Source organism: Phoenix dactylifera, chromosome 2 (genome assembly GCF_051530095.1).
Source record: "Phoenix dactylifera cultivar Ajwa chromosome 2, Ajwa_hap1_PhDact_Kaust_v1.1, whole genome shotgun sequence".
Taxonomy (NCBI): Eukaryota; Viridiplantae; Streptophyta; class Magnoliopsida; order Arecales; family Arecaceae; genus Phoenix; species Phoenix dactylifera.
Genome location: NC_143191.1, coordinates 13869645 through 13880729, shown reverse-complemented (window position 1 = coordinate 13880729; position 11085 = coordinate 13869645).

The window sequence follows — 11085 nt, the reverse complement described above, 5'->3', positions numbered from 1 at the left end:
GAGGACCGATCAAAGCTTTCTCGTCTCCCCGGGGTGCTAGCTCCCTTGCAGAGACTTCCTTTGATGGCTGATCTCCTCTCTTTCTTTCAACTCTTGAAAGTGCTTGAGAGGAGGAAGAAGAAGAAGGGACTCAAGGAAGAAGAACACAGCTTCTGCAGCCTTCTTTCTTTTCCCTGCGTTGGAAGAAGGATTGGAGGAAGAGGATGACGCCAACGCTTGGACTTTGCTCTCCCTTTGCTTGCGGCTGAACCAAGAGAGGAGGGGGCTGGTGGCGGCAGCAAGAGGAGGAAGAGAGCTCATTGCTAGGGCGCCGGCCTCATGCCTCCTTATAAAGCCATCTAGGGCTCCTACAATCTAGGAGCCCTAGACATATTGCTTAAGAGGGAAGGGGGGCGCCGGCCCTTCTCTTCATGCCGCACTCAAGGAGAGGAGGAGGGGCGTGAACCCTCCTTCTTGTGATGCCCTAATCCTCTTCCAAAGAGGATTGGGTGCCTCTCTTATGGTTTAATCCCAATCCAATTAGGATTAGCCAAATTGGGTTCAATCTATGCTAGTCCTAATCCAATTAGGATTTGAATGAACCATGACTCAATTGAACTCTTCAATCCTAATCCAATTAGGAGTCATGTTGATTCATTAGATTAATAATTAATTTAGACTTAAGGAATCCTAATCTAATTAGGATGTATTTAATTTTAGTCCTAATCCAATTAGGACTCTATTTGAATCCGAAGTCCTAATCCAATTAGGATTTCTAGGAATCCTACTCCAAGTAGGAATCCAATTTTAATTCAAAATTCCTAATCTCATTAGGATTGTAGGAATCCTATTCCAAGTAGGAATTCCAGTCCTACTCCAACTAGGATTCCCAGCCCTAATCCAATTAGGACTCTAGGAATCCCTCCCGAAGTAGGATTTGTGTTTAAGTCTAATTAATTAATTTCCTTTGTTTCTTCTTCAACTTCTTATCAATCAAATTGATTTCTTGTGATTCCTAATCACGATTTCAACCATCGGATCGGTCAATACTTCTAGTGTGTGTGACCCCATAGGTTCTATTCTGACTGGTAGTGAGATATATTGTGATCTCTATCACTATATCATTGAAAACTCCTTTCAATGGGTTGGAACGATTCCAACTCAACTCATTAGGGTTTATCGATCATCAAGATAATCCCTATGAGTCCCACCATCCCCCAGTGACACCTAGCAGCATGTAGTGGCTACCCAGCAGAATGGAATGATGAACCTCTAGGTGCAGTTAACATGTGATATAGTCCTACTATCGTGGATCCCTACAGGACGGAGGTCATGGACAACTCGTCAAACCCCATCGTCTGTCATATGTCAAGATTTATTCGTCTCGAGTTCGATAGTGAGAAACTCTTTCTCCACTGTGTATACTGCCCCGGCCGAGGTCTTACGAACTCAGTCTTATAAATCACATAGGATCTCTCCTTATCTATCAAGGTCGATAGATTCCATATAGGTGCATACCCTACTCCTACAGTGAACTTACTGCAGCCAATCTACACTGCATGGACCCATATGGCTAGGGACCATGTATGTGTGCAGTCAAACTACAATAACCCCACTGTGAGCAGCCGAAGCACCGCAGGTCAAAGGACCAGTCACACTACTGCAACATCAAGCAAGTCACTGACGAGTGGATAGACATCCAAGTGACTTCTTGTATTGGTCACGCTCAGTACCCTTGTTCTCTAACAAGCACCTGCACTATCACTTCAGTGTCCCTACACTGTGGACTCAAGTCTCGTCCATCCAGAAGGAGAGTGATCTGTGCACTGATCGGATCGATCACCGTCCTTGTGATGATCCTTTGATCAGGAGCATTTAGAAATTAATCACCAATGATACATGGCTCAAATTCTCAACTCTTGAGAATATGTATCATCATCTTATTAATTTCTTGGACGATTCATAGACACATAAACAATATGAATGAAAAGATGCCTTTTATTTATTCAATAATAAATAGTCAAGTACAAAATTATGTCCCTAGAATCAACAATGTGTCAGCCAAATTGGCTTCTAGGGCATACATCTAACATCAACGCCTTGGACTCAATTAAATTTAGGCTTTGGGACAACTAAACGCAACGTAACTTGACCCAATCCTTACATGGACTCAATTTAGTAAATACAATTTAGCAAATTACAAGCCCAAAATAAGAACTCAAATAAATCCAAAATAAAAGGACTCAATGTGACCTAATAGACCAAAATAAAATAGACTTAATCCAATGTAATTTAGTACTGGAAATCATGAACCCAATGTGTTTCGGGCACATCCAAGCAAGGATCCAAACTCGACGTACGTCTATCATGACTTGGGCTCGTGCTCCTGCATCAATCCTCCCTGCTGAGAAAGAACTCGACTCTATCGAGTTGGGGATGAATTGATGAGTCCTAGCTCAAGTGAATTTGGTCGGCTGCACAGGCACGGGTTGCTTGGCACAGGATGCATGACATGGTTGGCCACTGGGCACTCTGATGTGGGTGCACATACTCGGCTAGTGCGCACGAGGCTGATGCATGCCAAGGTCTGGTCCGCAGTTGAAGAGGGCGCCCGCTGTGCTATTGGGACGAGACCAATTGCATACTCCTCTAAATTTTTTGGTGCAGAATCTATTTCAACAATGTTGCCTTTGCTGCAAATTATTTCAGCAGTAATTTCCTCATTGCTATCAACCTCATCAACATCAGTTTTGTTGTAGATATCAAGCATGAATGTTTGGCCGACCTCTCGCTGCTCGGGCTCGTCGCTGCTGCCCTCTAAAATTTTATCTTCCACGTTGGCTTCCTCCTTGTCCTCAGTCTCACCGAGTCTAGGGGGAACTTCAGAGGAAGAAGAAGAGATCTCAGCTGTAGGGACATCATCAGACGACGCTTCTAAATTTTTAGGACAAGCGCCAAAATCTTCTTTGAAATTATACTAATCTTTGGTGGGACAAATGTTAGCGAGGTGCCCTCGGCCACCACACTTGGAGCAATCGAGTTTGCCTCTACTTTATGGCTTGGGACTCATTATTTTTTCACTGAATTTTGTTATTCCTCGCTCCAGATATGTACCCCTATTTCTAGAAATTTTAGATCTTATGGATGGAGAAATACCTCAAGGAGAAAAGGTGCCTTTGTTGCTGCGTTTTGAAGGTCGTCTCCCAACTTATGGTTTGACATGGTTACGACATCGTAGTTCTGCCTCCACAACATCCATCTTCCATACTAGGGCAGCCATTTGATTTTGAACTTCATCCATCAGATCATCTTGCTACAGTTCGATATTGTAGGGATAGTATTGATCATCATAGTAGGGATCATCGTAGTAGGGATCATCATAGTAGAGATCACTATAGTAGGGATCATCATAGTAGGGATCATAATAGTAGGGACGGCTTCTTCTTGTACTCATGTGGATCGATTTGCTCTAATACTAATTGACACGGACGGGGATGGGCGCTGCTGAATTTTATGGATGATGGCAGAAACTTTCTCCTTTTTGTTTTTCTCAAGGGGCAGTTAGGGTTTTGATTGATGGAAGGATGAAGAAAGAAGAAGATGATAATGATGAAGAGATTGGCTTCTATGGATGGCAGCCAAGTTAAGAAAATAGCAAATAATTGGACTAGGGCTAGAGTTAGGGCATGGTGATGATGGATGTAAGAAAGATGTAAGAAAGATAACTAGGTCTTAATTGAAAGAGTCTCACCTTCACTCAAGAACCCGGGGTTGGCATGAAGAAGGAGAAGAAGGAGAAGGAGTCTCACCTTTCCAGCTTCTGCCGATGAAGAAACTCAGCGTCTCACCAAGGGTTTCTAAAGCATCTCACCTAGGAAGATGGAACCTTTGGAGTCTCACCAAAGGAGGAAGAAAAAGCCTTACACCTTTGAATCTTAAGAGCAATTGAAAACTAAATAAATTCTCTCTTATTCTTCAACGTCCACCCTTTAAATAGATAGAGCATTGGAACAAAATAGGGAACTCATTACGTGACTCAAACTCAGATTTAGGCTCATAATTAAATTCAAATACTAGGAACTCAATAGGACTCCTAACCAAAGTAGGATTTGACCAAGTCAAAAGACTCCACAGGCCAAGAAAAATCTTCAAAGAATCTTCACCCCTAAAGAAGTAATCTCCAAGGGCTTCATGCCAAGGAAACATGCCCTCTAAGACTCCCAATGCAACCGTTGGATGATCTTCATGCATTGGATGATTCATATCTTCAAGAAATTTCACGTCAAGGCTTCATGCTGAATTTTCTTCACGTGATGAGAGTCCTTCAAGTAGAACTCCTCAAAGGGGTGCCAAATCATAGAGATGAGGATCCCTAAAAATCAGCAAGATGAGAATCTCTAAAAATCAACAAGGGTTGATCATCATACATGCATATTTCCTAGTGAAAGGAGGAGTCCTTCTTCATGCCATCTGATTTCCTTCCTTCACGTGGAGAAGTCCTTCTCTTCATGGACTCTTGACACCTCCTAATCTCTAACCAATTCAATTATAAGGACTCAATCTTAAACACATAGACTCAATACTCTCACATAAGGACTTAATCACATAATTTCTAAATTAAATCAAGATCCTTCAATGCCTTGGATTCAATTAAATTTAGGCGTTGGGATAACTAAACACAATGTAACTTGACCTAATCCTTTCATGGACTCAATTCAGCAAATTACAAGCCCAAAACAAGAACTCAAATAAATCCAAAATAAAAAGACTCAATGTAACTTAATAGACCAAAATAAAATAGACTCAATCCAATGTCATTTAGTGCTGGAAATCATAAACACAATGTGTTTTGGATACACCCAAGCAAGGATCCAAACTTAACGTATGTCCATCATAACTTAGGCTCATTCTCCTGCATCAAAAAAGGTTCTTGCTACCGCGACATAATTTTTATATCTATTCAGGGATAAATAAGATATATAATGCTTCTTTTTTTTTTTGCTAAAGCAAATGAATCATACACGATGGGTACGGATACACTCAAGAAAGTTAACACATCCCATAGTGCTTCGGGTAAGTCCTCCTCCCCCAACCAAAGGGTCTCCCAAGAATGGTTAGCCATATAAGAGGCTATCCAATCTGCTACCCCGTTGGCCTTACGATGCACATGCTTAGCCTGGATGGCCATCCCCCCATGCACCATGGTCCGAATGTTCCTGAGCAACGGTGGCTATCGCCCACAGCCCCCACGCTCCTCTAGATCCAACCGATGACTATCGTCAAATTGCCCTCTAGTACTACAGCACATGTAAGCAAAGAGCATCGGATATAACTCAAGCCAGACCAGGCTGCCTTCAACTCCTCCTTCGAAACCGAGATGTTGAAGATCTGGTAGCCCCCAGCCGCAGTCACTCTAGAGTTCTACCCTAATGCTTCTTTTGGCATTTGAGATATTTCATAAAATAGATCTTTATCGATCCACATTGATAATTTATGACTAGTTAGGGATATAATAAATCCAACATTGATTCCATAGGACATGTCAAATTGGAGTAATACAGTCATAGTGGCAAGGATGGATACCTTCTATGTATGTAAAAATAAGCAATGCTCGCTGTTGAATGATTCATTTCAATGGATTACCTGAATCCAAAACTTAATAGGTACATTCTAGAAAAATAGTTCATGAATGCTTGTTAATGAAGTTGAATGTACCAAATATTTTGGCTAGTCGATATCAATGTAGGCTTGATTGGTAGTTAATAGACCTATGAAAGACCCAAATTATATAGATTAGCTATCATAGGTGCAATGAAGACAAATGTTTTTATGCATTGTTTTTTAAATTCTCCTCCTTTATTGCAACAAATTAATGTATGATCAAATGTTGTAGTTCATGATTTTTTTTTTTGTGTTGACTTTTTTACTTTATGTTTGAATACTTAATTTAAATAGATATGTAGCATGAACTAGTATATGATATTTTCTTGTCCCTAAAAATGTAAAAGATGACCCATTCTTCGTAAGTATTTTGAATAACCAATAATCCTTTTCTAATATGCTAGTCTTCTGGTGCATATAATTTTTTCATTTTAAAAAGTAAAAGGCAGAAATGACAAGAAAATTGTACATGTTCAGAGGGGAAAATAATAATTCAGAAAACAAGATAGGGTTTGTGTGCAATGTCATATACACAAGAACTCTCAAAAGGGAAGCATGCAACTTGATGGCATGCTTATTTTGGGTAAAAATGTGATAGGCTTGGATTTGGTCATCTCTAATCTCTTATGGGTAGATTGAAATTGGATATTATCTTTCATTTTTGCTAGCTATATGGATGTAAGATATGCTGGGGAATAAAAAGCCTTTCTTAATAGTACATTCATAACTCTTGTAATTTAGTTCTGTAGAATTAATGCATGTCTCCAAACTGTGATGTCATAGGTTTTAGATACTAAAAAGTGTGATTCCATTCATGTTATGTCAAACAAAATATAATAAAATATATAAACAAAGATGATTCAAACTTGAATTTTGACCTCTTGCAATGAGATCGATCTAAAAAAAGAGATATGTAACTCAATCAATGGCTCAACTAATCAATATGTTTCTATTGAACAAATGTAGTAACAAATAATCTACCATAGTAATTGGAATCAGATCTAAGATGATTCCAAATATATAGAAAACTTCGATCATTTTATTTTTTGAGGGGATAACAAGAAGGTAATATCTATCTATATATACTTAACAATTTGAATTATCCATGAATTTCAATGACCAAGAATTGGCAATTGATGTGGATAGAAACCATGAAGTACCTAGATTCTCAGAGAATAGTATTTATTTTTTTGTTTTTCACTCAATTCATTTTAAATAAGCCGTATATTATTCAAACGAATCAAATAGCACTTGGTTTCTAGTTAAAGCAGTCAGCAAAAAATTGAAATAACTAGTTATAGAAAATATGAATGAGCCAGATTACATATCATAAGAGACCAGTTTGATAAGCTATTCCATTGTGCCTAAACTAGTCATGTGCTTAAGCCTAGAAATTCCCACCACTAGTGAAGTTTGTGGACTCTAATGGTATTGATGTCATGAATTTTTATAACAACCTGGAAGGATGGTAACCATGAGAAGCGGACCTTCGAGGGAAGGATTCTAAGGAGCTGCAAGATTGAAAGTCATGGGACTAAGATTCGAATTGAAATAACAAACTATAATTTAAAAAATATTTTTTGGAAGTCCTATCAATGTTAGAGATGCGATCATGATCTATGTATGGGAAGAGCACACCCTGCTTGAAATTTCTCACGTCAACAGTTTGTTATAATTTAGGATATAAGAAATGGAAAGTCCATCAAAGATAAATTGAAGTCTGATACATAATGTTTCGATTTGAAAAAATCTTTTAACTAATCCTAATCTAAATTCCACTCTTGAATGCTCAAAGGAGAGTAGAATCCTTCTCCCAGTAGATGTTCTAATTGAATTAGAATAGTCTCGATAATTCTTGGGCTCATGACCCACTAAAGGAGAAAACAAAGAAGAAAGAAATAAATGCTACTTCATCTTCTATAAACAAAGAGTGAAGGAGCTATTGGTATCTCTCTTCAGGACTCCTCTCCTGTTGATATTGAAGCACTACTAGAACTCTCCAAGGGTGCGCATAGCCTTGTTCTCTTCCTTGCTCGCTTCTCCTTTCTCCTCACCTCTTTGTTCACCGTTAAATTAATGCCATCTTTCATGTATAGTTTGTGTAGGTCTTTATGGCTATGAACCATCTATCTAGGTAATTGATGTGATTATTTTCTACTTAATTTGTTCAAACATCAGATCATAAGACCCATGATCTCTTGAGATAATCTATTGCATGTAGTTGAAACATAGATTGAGCTTATGCTCTACATTCGACATGTGGATGCTGAAATAAATGATGAAATATTAATATGCTCGACTATCGTTAAATTTTATTATTTCATATTTAATTGATATTAATGACGTCGCTATTAAAGTGCTCACCTATCATTAAAGTTCATTGCTTAATTTACAATAAAAATTTAAATATTGAATCCATCTATTTATTATAATTTCTTATATTATAATATTGCATAAAAATAGGATTGTAAACAACTGGACTCATCACATGCCAATTGCATCATCTTACAAAATGCTATCCAAATGGCCATCGTGGATGGTGGACAAAAATTCTTGGAGAAGGATAAGAGTGTGATTTTGGTTGATAGTAATCATTTTCTAGAGGCAGAGATGAATGTAGCTTTGTCATAATTGAGATCCCTAGTATTGTGAAAAGAAGTTCAGTAGACCGATACATATAGGTACTGATCAAGCATCGCATGGTCCCAAACTTGATTGGAGACGGGAGTTTGATGAACTAAAGGATGAAGACTTTATATCTAGAAGCCCAATACTTATATTGCGAGACCATGAGATGGAGGGCACTTCAGTCTAGGGAGCTACTTTTTCTTTTGAAACAAGTATAATAGGTTGGAGGTGTTGAATGCTTGGAAAGCAGGACCTTCTAATGTGGAGGATATGGGAAATAGACTTATTAAACCGCAGAGAGTTGCATAGAAAGGAAAAACTTCAGTTGAGTAGCAAATGGTGAAAGAGACTTTCAACTAATCAAGAAAGATCGGACTTAGGATCTTAGTATCGAGAGAAGGCACCTCATCTGAGTTTGGCAATTACTTAGAGGGCAGGAGAAGATCATTGACTTATGACTTGGCAATCTAGAAGAATGCTAAAGCATCGGACACATCAAAAGAAAATACCACAGCCCAACAGTTGCAGCCTTCCTAGGGTGGAATGGAGGCAAAGAACCGTTAAGACATTAGGCAATCATCCGGGCTGATGGTGTAAGATTCACTAAAAGCACTACTTTCCCTCCCACTACTACAACGCTTAATTATGATGAAGATATAGAAAAGGTGTGGCGGAAAAGATTGAGAATGATGGAGAAAAGTAAATGGAAGGGAAAGTACAGATGACTAGGGAGGAAGCTTAACACCCTTAAGGTTTTAGCAGTTCAGCCACCAAGGCTGATGTACTTGAAAGTTCAAGAACAAAGGATAGTGGCTATGAGATCTTGTTTGGCTCAATGCTGAATAAGGTAGAGGTGAACATGCTACTCACTCTACCAGATATTTTTAAAGCAAAGGTCGGCTAACCGATGAGCATGCAAAGTGATGTCAAGGAACTGAGAGAGTACTTAGTACTCTTGGAGAACGTAGAAAGTCGAGATGGAGAGGCTTCCACTCAACATGTTAGAAGGATGTTACCAATGACCATCAATGTAAGGACACTAACTGTATTCCGAAGATCGACAAGGGAGATGGAAAAGCACATCAAACCCTTATACATCAACGTTCATATGTTTAGTAGGCCAGTACAGTTAGTGTTGCTGGATAATGGAGTTGCTATCAACATCAAGCTAGCTTCTATAAAGAGAGAGCTCGGTAAAGGAAAATAAGATTTGCTGTAAACAGATGTACTAGTGACGAACTTAATGGGCGACTCATGCAAGCCCAAGGGGTTATTGCTAGTTCACCTACAGTTGGGGACACGTTTCTTTGACTACTTTCTCCATAGTTGAGATTGTCTCTATAGACATTGTATTAATAGAGATAGACTAGATTCATGCGAACTACTATATGTTGTTGTCCTTGCATTAGCTGTTAGTCTTTTGGAATTTGGATGCAAAGGAGGGCAAGGATGAAGTAGAGGTGATAACAGCCAAAAATATGTCCTTGCTAGTAAATACTAATGTAGCTAACATATGGCTCTATGATCTTGACCTTAGCCCGATCAGATTCTTGGTCGAGGACAAGTTTGGGAGACTATCTTACATCCACAAATTTGGTGAAGACCATCTCTTCAAGTTGTCTTGTATTTTAAAGACATCACAGTCGATAAGCATAGCAACACCATCTATTGAAGAAAGAACCAATGGATGAAGCATCATAAGAGGTTAAGGCTGTGTAACAAACCTTTGTGAGAACAGTGGCCTAAATAGAGTTAGAATGTGTTTGAACTTTGGCGTGTATGGCTGAATACATTCATAAGGAAGACTAAGATAAAAAACAAATTGAGGAACATGGCCATGCTCTATTGAAATTAGAAGATACGAAGGCCTAGGTGCAAGATCCCTTAGTAGAAATTAATCTGGGTGCAGACTGTTATTCACGACCAACATTTGTCAATAGGCTATCAAATCTAGACGATAAGAAGAAAGTGGTAGATCTACTTAAGAGGTACTAGGACTATTTTGCATGGGATTATATGAAGATTCCAGGTTTGACCTGAAAGATAGTGGAGCATATGCTACCGATTAAGGAAGGGTTCAATCCTTTCAAAAAACCCAAAAAGAGGATGTTGAATGAAGTGACTTTAAAAGTCAAGGAAAAGGTTAAGAGATTATTTAAGTCTAGTTTCATAAGAACAACCTGATATATTGAGTAGTTGGCAAATATTGTACTAGTCATTAAGAGAAATAGAAAGTTGCAGGTGTGCATTGATTTTTGAGATTTGAATAAGATCATTTTGAAGGATGAGTATGTGATGTCGATTTCAGATATATTGATTAGTGCAGATAGTCGGTAGAAAGTCTTATTATGGATGACCACTCAGTTAAAATCAGATATTCATGATCGAGGAAGATGTGACTACATTTCAGTTCCCAAGATCAATTAGGATCTTTGAGTGGGTAGTAATGCCATTTGGCCTCAAAAAATGCAGAGCCACGAATCAACGGGTGATGAATGCACACTTTTAGGTCATGCTACGATGATTTATAGAAATCTTTATTAATGACGTGGTGCTGAAATCTACATTAATGACATGGTGGTGAAATCAAATAATCTACCCAAGCATTTGGTGTGCTTGGAGAACTCATTTTAGCGAATAAGGCATCATCAATTGAAATGAATCCAGTAAATTTATACTTTTGGGGCTGTTGCTAGTAACTGCCTAAATTTTCTAGAACATTAAGATTAGAGTGATTAGTTAGGTCCAGCCATCACGTAATAAGAAGCAATTGCAAAGGTTACTTGTGCAACACAATTTTTCTACCGAGGTTCATAT